Source organism: Pelecanus crispus, chromosome Z, assembly GCF_030463565.1.
Source record: "Pelecanus crispus isolate bPelCri1 chromosome Z, bPelCri1.pri, whole genome shotgun sequence".
NCBI classification, from domain to species: Eukaryota; Metazoa; Chordata; class Aves; order Pelecaniformes; family Pelecanidae; genus Pelecanus; species Pelecanus crispus.
Window position 1 is genome coordinate 66,514,529 of NC_134676.1, and position 7,645 is coordinate 66,522,173.

The 7,645-nt window shown below is 39.1% G+C and overlaps 1 protein-coding gene across 2 annotated transcripts in view; it reads right to left on the reverse strand.

Annotated features, from left to right (window-relative positions):
• The window catches only part of CSNK1G3 (casein kinase 1 gamma 3), a 69,665-nt gene extending 64,751 nt beyond the window's left edge, over window positions 1-4,914 (reverse strand). For both annotated transcript variants that reach the window (XM_075727041.1, XM_075727040.1), the window contains exon 1: window positions 4,893-4,914. The gene's annotated coding sequence lies outside the window, so the exon portion shown is untranslated. The remainder of the gene's footprint in view (window positions 1-4,892) is intronic.
• Between the last annotated feature and the right edge of the window lie 2,731 nt (window positions 4,915-7,645).

Genomic DNA, 7,645 nt, shown 5'->3' on the forward strand with positions numbered 1-7,645 from the left:
GTCTGAAAATAAAATATATTTACTTATTCTCCCCTGCCCCATTTAATTATGTCATAAATTTGCTTCCCCACTCGCCTTGTCCACCATTTAGTACCACTGCCCAGACACTAATTCCAACATGGATTTCAGCAAAAACAAAGTTAGCTTACTACTGCAGTAAAGAGTCCCAAGAAAGCTTTCATTTTTATCTTGCCCATAAGAACAGTAGATACTGTTTTCTGTTTGACAATACTGGTTTAAAAACCCCAAATACAGAAGGTAGTTGGCTACCACATAGCCAAAATTTCAGGGTGAGTTAAATATCTGTTCAAAATGATTTTGCTACATTTGCTTCAATGTTAGGAATACAATGCAGTAAAAGAAAACATCTTCTGAAAAAATACTGTATTTTGCACGCTACAGTGTATTTTAAAGATAGTCATCAGGAGCTTATTTTAAACACTTTGAACTAAAGACACTTTCATTTCCTAAACCCATTTCTCACAAAGTAAAATTATTACTCATATCATAGCTTATTACAACATTTTAAAAATCAAAGAGCCAGTAGAGAAAAGATACTGAAGAATATGAATAAAGACCCAAATAATTGCCTCTGCAGAATCATGGATATTCATAGCATGGTCATAACTAGATGATATTTAAAAATCACTAACCAACAGCTGACTAACATATCACCCAATGAAGCACATGGAAATTTGTTTGGCAAAGAAACACGACCACCTTACTATGAAGGGGGAATGAAAGATGTGTTTTGAGAACAATCAAAAAACGCAAATGCAGGTTCCAGACCCAGTAGACTTGCTTAATGCAAGGGAAAAGAACTTCAGCAATGAGTAATGAATGCAGTGGTGTGATATGCTATAGAGAGAGGCATTTAAGAGAAAAATACAAGCACATTTGGCTACAAATAACCTTGCAGGTTCAAGCACCACCACTAGATACCCTAAAGTCACTTTCCAAACCAGAGGTCTCAGAGGAATAGACTCAATGGGAAGCAGTAAGTAATTTTTTCTCACCCACTGTGCTACAAAAGCTAGGGAAGAAATAAGAAAACTAGAAATGGACTGTGTTGAGGTAGGACTTCAAGGGCACCGTTTAGTACTTAAGGTCAGTACATTTGATGCAGCACAATGCATAAATATTTTAAATACCGAAGAAAAAAGATTTAATGTTCCATATCTTACCAGTTCTCCAGTGAGAAATAACAAGGTAAACAATCCTAGAATTTTTACTGCTGATACACTGTGGGTTTCATGGCAAATAGAAGCAATGCATCTAAGCATACCATATTACTGCCATAACCAGAGAATAAAAAAAGCATATACATTTACTAACACAATGCTTTGGTAATCTCAGTAGCAGTGGAAGGCCAAACTTCCTGGTACTATTTTCCACATACCAAAATCTTCATATTACCAAGTGCTGAAAGACATTATCTTGGAAAAGAGAAAAGCTAGAAAGGCACTAATAGTTCATACCAATGGGCTCCACAACAGAACACTAGAACTACAGAACAGACTCAGTATGCAGGCAAACCTGAAGAAATCCAAATCTGATTTGAGACTTAATAGGATTCCTAGCTTACAAGTTTTCCGTATCTTACCTGTTGACACATATACAATATCTAATCACATGTCAAAGGAGTTTAAAATTGTATTCTTCTAATGCAACACTACTTCATTTTAGAAGGACAAAACAGTTCTGGTTTTGTCATTTATTTCAGATTTCCCCATTTTGTCTTTGTATTTAACTATCATAGAATCACAGAATGTTTTGGGTTGGAAGGGACCTTTAGAGGTCATCTAGCCCAACCCCCCTGCAGTGAGCAGGGACAGCTTTAACTACATCAGGTTGCTCAGAGCCCCGTCCAGCCTGACCTTGAAGGTTTCTAGGGATGGGGCCTCCACTACCTCTCTGGGCAACCTCGTCCAGTGCTTCACCACCCTCATTGTAAAAAATTTCTTCCTTACATCTAATCTAAATCTATTCTTCTTTAGTTTAAAACCATTACTCCTTGTCCTGTCAACTGACCACAGCATGTAGGCTTGCTAACTGAACAGAAAACTTAGCTATAACAGACTGGATTCTGAGGGTGCTGAGAAGTTGTGATTCATGAGGAGTATGGAATAACAAGCAGGCAACATGAGGACAAAGGGCACCAGAAATTCAGTAGCAGTACTAAGGCAATGGGTATATCTAAGAAAGCAGTTGTGAGCCAAAGAAAGTCCATCCACCAGAAAAGGTTCCAGTCTCACACTGTTTCAGCTCATGTAGCAATAAAACAGTACCGGAGAAGCCAAGCTAGGAGCTCAAGGACAGATTATTTAGTATTTATGCAAAGCATATTAGCTGCTCTGTGTGCATGCCTGTCCAGATGAAGCTTCATAAAGACACTGCAGCTTTGTCAGTGAGAAACTAATTTGCACAACACATTTTTTAACCCACCTATAATCATAGGCACATCTTTAATTTGGAAAGTCCAAATAATAACCAAGCCCACCCCTTAAGAGTATTAAGTTACCAGAGATGAAGACTTGCAACACATTTACAATCTTCATTTTAAAAAATACCGTATCAGCACACCCAAATACCTTTTCCCGCAATTTAACAGTCTAATATTTTACATACCAGTTTATTAGGCACCAACGGCAACAGACTTTCTCAAGTCAGTTCATACTAATACTACAGTCTTCATCAAGAGAACATTTTCCTGATTACTCAATACAAACACAGCCTCAGACACTGAAAATGTCTCATTACACAACACTGAGCACAAATATCAAATCAGATGCTCTTTTAAGCAATTTGTAAGTTGAGACAGCCAATTTGGAATAGAATCCTATCAAAGAAACTATTGCCAGTATTTTTTAATTCCAGTCTTCACTAAGTTACAGCAGTTAAGTTTTAATTAGTTTCAAAAACTGAGCTAGTTTATGAGAAATCTTTTTGCCTTTTTTTTTTTTTAAGAAGTCTTCTGTGAGATGCCCACCCAGCCACTCTTTCACTCCCCCTCCTCAAAAGGACAGTGGGAACAAAGTAAGATGAAAAAGCTCATGGGTCAAGATCAAGACATGGAGATCACTCACCAATTATGGTCACAGGCAAAACAGACTTGACTTGGGCAAGATTAATTTATCACCAATTAAAATAGGGTAAGATGGTCAGAAACAGACAAAGCTAAAAACACCTTTCCCCCACCCTTCTTCTTCAGGGGCTCAACTTCACTCCTTCACTTCCCACTCCTCTACCTCGTCCCCTCGCCCAAGCAGCACAGGGGGACAGACAGGGAAAGGGGGCTGGGGTCAGCCCATAGCAGCTCCTCTCTGCTGCTCCTTGCTCCTCACACTGCTCCCCTGTTCCAGCGTGGGGTCCCTCTCACAGGAGACAGTCCTTCAAAAACTGCTCCAGCATGGGTCCTCACCACAGGGTGCAGTCCTTCAGGAGCAGACTGCTCCAGCATGGGTCCCCCATGGGTCACAGGTCCAGCCAGAAAACCTGCTCCAGCATGGGCTCTTCTCCACAGCCTGCAGTTCCTGCCAGGAGCTTGCTGTGGTGTGGGCTCTCCACAGGCTGCAGCTTCCTTCAGGGCATACCCGCCTGCTCTAGCATGGGGTCCTCCACAGGCTGCAGGTGGATATCTGCTCCAGCATGGACCTCCATGGGCTGCAAGGGCACAGCCTGCCTCACCATGGGCTGCACCACGGGCTGCAGGGGAATCTCTGCTCCCGTGCCTGCAGCATCTCCTCCCCCTCCTTCTGCACTGACCTTGGTGACTGCAGGGCTGTCTCAGTCCTCTCTCACAGCGTCTGTGCAGCTTTTTTAACACCTTCTTAAATACATTTTCCTGGAGGCGCCACCATCTTCACTGCTGGGCTCAGCTGTGCCCTGCGGTGTGTCCAGCACAGGGCAGCCCTCGCCTCTCCTCACAGCAGCTCCTGCAGGCCCCCTGGCAGCACGTGGGCACAGCCACCCAGTGCACTTACAAAAGCAACACTCATCTCTTTCAAATTGGTGAAATTCCAAACACTATAGCTGAGTAACTGCTTTTTTTAAAGCAGAAAGTGCTTCGAGGAGAAACAGTCTACCACAGACTTTCCAATTTAAGAAACCACTGCATCCAAAACTTTTGTGTCCACACACAGACCCCACCACAGGCTGTCTGCCAGATGTCATTTTAAAAACTGAGAATGCAGTCATAGAAAAAATAAGCTACAATGGATTCAAAGGATAAAGATAAGCTTGAGTATAAGCTTCAGTATTTATCAAATAGATTAGTTTTGTAAATGGTACTAGCATTTTGAGAGCAAATCACAAAGAAAAAAAAAACCCCAATGAAATACTGCAAAGTAAATAAACTGATTACTGAGTTCCTTCCTAAAAAAATATTTTCTCATAATGTTTGAGCAATGCCTTATTGAGTGTTTTACTGAAATTTACAGCAACAATGCATGAAACCAAATACATTATTAACAACAGAAATTTCAGTTTCCAAAAATCCGTCTATTATGTGGACAAATCTATTGTATAGTAACTTACGCCCTTCCCTCCTTCTGCTGTTGAACCAACAGATATTCCAGCTACATTACGGGTATGCTTTTTTGTGTAAACTGGAATTAGCACCTTTTATCAGATTCCTGCTAAACAAACAGTAGAAGCCCTGCACATTTTTCTACATGCTCCATGTCAGAAGGGAAGACATACAAGCATTCCTGTCAGAGTTTCTCCAGGACACAAGTGTGCTGTTACAACACTTCCTAATAAAATAATCTACAGCTAATCCGAGATAAGGAGAGCACAGACTTTCTTCATATTGAAGTTCCCATACAACATTTTATGAAGTATTTACCTTAGAAATACAAAATAAAGGTTTTGTTTATTTACACTGCACTTACCTATGACAGAGTTATATGTTTGATGGCAATATCTTGTTTTCACCATAATGCTCACATTCTAGAGGAAAGCACTAAAAGGCAAAGATAGATAGATAGATAGAAAGATAGATATGTAGTATTTGCAATTACTTGAGCATGCAAAAACTTCTGATGCAGAATGCAAGTAAATTACAAGTTATGGGAATTGCATTAGTTTTCCTAGACTATTAAGGATGATCCAACAGATTTTTTTTTTTTCGAAGACTCAACATAATTTGTAGGAGTCAGAAGTCAGACACCATTCAAAAATGTGCATCATCTACAGGGAAAAAACAACACATACAGTGTAAGCATTCCAAATTATTTGCATAACCCTTTTCTTGCTATGTGCTAGTTATATGGGCTATGTGCTCCTCCCATGCAATCTGCGTGAAAAATGTGCTGTCCTCATTTCACAGCTTGATTTTCTGTTTAATTTTCACTTTTCACCTCTGCCTACATAAATGAGCACACTTGACCCATAAGCTTCAGCCAGACATCCGGGAATATTGTTAGGATTTAAATAAGCTTTCTTGCTCAAAAATATATGGTTAAATATCAGTATAATAGCAAACACACCACCAAAGCCAAGTTAACAAAGCAATGTCACAGGAGTGAAATGACTATGTTGAAATACGAAGAAGAAAAGGCAAAGGAAGCTATGGAAAAAAGGTCAAAATGTATTACATAGCAGGAAAAGTAATTAGGTCTTAATTAGAAATTAGATCTATAATCCATATAGATTGAGGATAAAAGGTGAAATGAGACTGGGAGACCTGTAAGGAAGCAGTCAGAGTAACTGAGATGCAAAACTAACACCAACTAATACAGCTTTTATTTATTTGATGGAATTTAATAGACATTCCCAGGCACTGTTAGAGAAAAGCAAGGAGAGAAGTGGTAAAGGCAAGCAAGAATAGTTAAGACAATAGCTAGATACATGTTTCAGTTGACTGACAGCAGTCATACACCTAACACCTGAAGAAGAGTAAAAGGAATCTCAGGATCAGTTTTAGAAACATAAATTAAAATCCATGGCAAAAGACAGCCAGACTACTGGTCTGTGTCAGCATGACTTAAATATGGAACATACAGTCAAATTAACCAAATAAATATGAACTTAGCCACAAGACTATAGTAGTACCATCCCAAAACAAAATCCCAATTTGCAAAGCAGCAGCACATGAGGACAACTGCATTTGTTGGGTCCATAGAGAATTAACTATTTCTGCCAGTACTGGATTTACCATATTTGATGTAAGAAGTCAAAGGCAAAACTTCATAGCTTGGATTCACCAACACCTTAGTGTAGCTAAACTGCTAACTCTGGAACTACAGTAGTTACTCCAAGCTCAGGAGGGTTTGCTCAGTTCTCTGCTCCATTAAATGAACATGCCATAATTCACCTACATGCACTATCACTTTCAAACTTCTCTGCACTTGACCTCACGACTTCAGTAATGTTCTTTCAGAATCACAACAGGTAATTAAATACTTCTTCAACAAAGTCAAGGCAAGGACTAAATGGACCACTCCATAAAGGCCTCTACTGTCTAAAGGTCAGATGAGCAATGTTGGGATATTTGAAGAGGACAGACAGACAACTATTTCCTTGAAGGGACATTTTTACTCTACAGAACATGCTTTACACATGGATAATTCACATACAAAGCTTGCTTACTTAATAGACAAAGAGATTCCAAGTTGGAAAATACGGCTTGTTTGAAATGGTTGGTTTGCATTCTAATCAGAGAACAACTGAAGAGTTTTAATGGAGCTATACAGGTGTGTAAACAAAAATGATCCTTCAATTCACTGTGGGAAAACATCAGTACTTTTCTCCCCTAACAAACAGATTATGAATGACTTATACTTAAAGAATATTTGCCTAAACATCTAAAGAAAACTATTTAAAGGCACTCAAGAAAAACACTGTAATGTTATATACATGGTGAGTAAGTGGGTGAGTTAGAAAAAACATATTCAGGCTCTATTCTGTCTTCTGTTCCATTATACAGTCAGTATACTCAACAGCTTTGCTGTTGTTGTTCCAAGTTCACATATCACCCAAAAGAACAAATTATATATTAATCAAATATATGTTGCTACAGAAAATCTGTGAAGCCAAACAATCTTCACCTAAACCTATACTGGAGAAATTTTCCTTTAAATCCTCTTAAATCTTTTCCTCCTTGATTCAGTATTCAAAACCTGACAGAACAGTGCAACGTCAGCTATAAGAGGATAATTACACAAGGTCACAAAACTTTTATCTAATCTTCTAACCGTGTTTGTATTAAAGTTCTCCTTTTTCAAGTGCCCTGGAAACAACTGCCACTCTCATTACCAAAGATCATACACACCCACTCAAACACAATTTCTTTCACATCTACTGGTGAAAAACATCTCAAAGCCCCAGTTGGGCTGGCAATTTTAAAGCACCGTTGAGTTTTATTATCACACAAGTATTTCTAATTTCTTGCACAGCCACACTCACATAAGAGCATCCCATTCAAAGTTTGCTTGAGGGTCAAAGTCAAATTACTGCCAGAAAGTGGCAGGCTACTACAATTCAAATTCTAATACAGGGACTGGCACACAGGAAGAAGTGACACCTAGAAAACATTTTAGACATCCCTAGATTACAGAGATACATATCTACACATCTCAATCTCAGTTGAAAATGTCCCAATTAACACTACCAAAGACTCTATGCCACATAACAAGAACCCTAC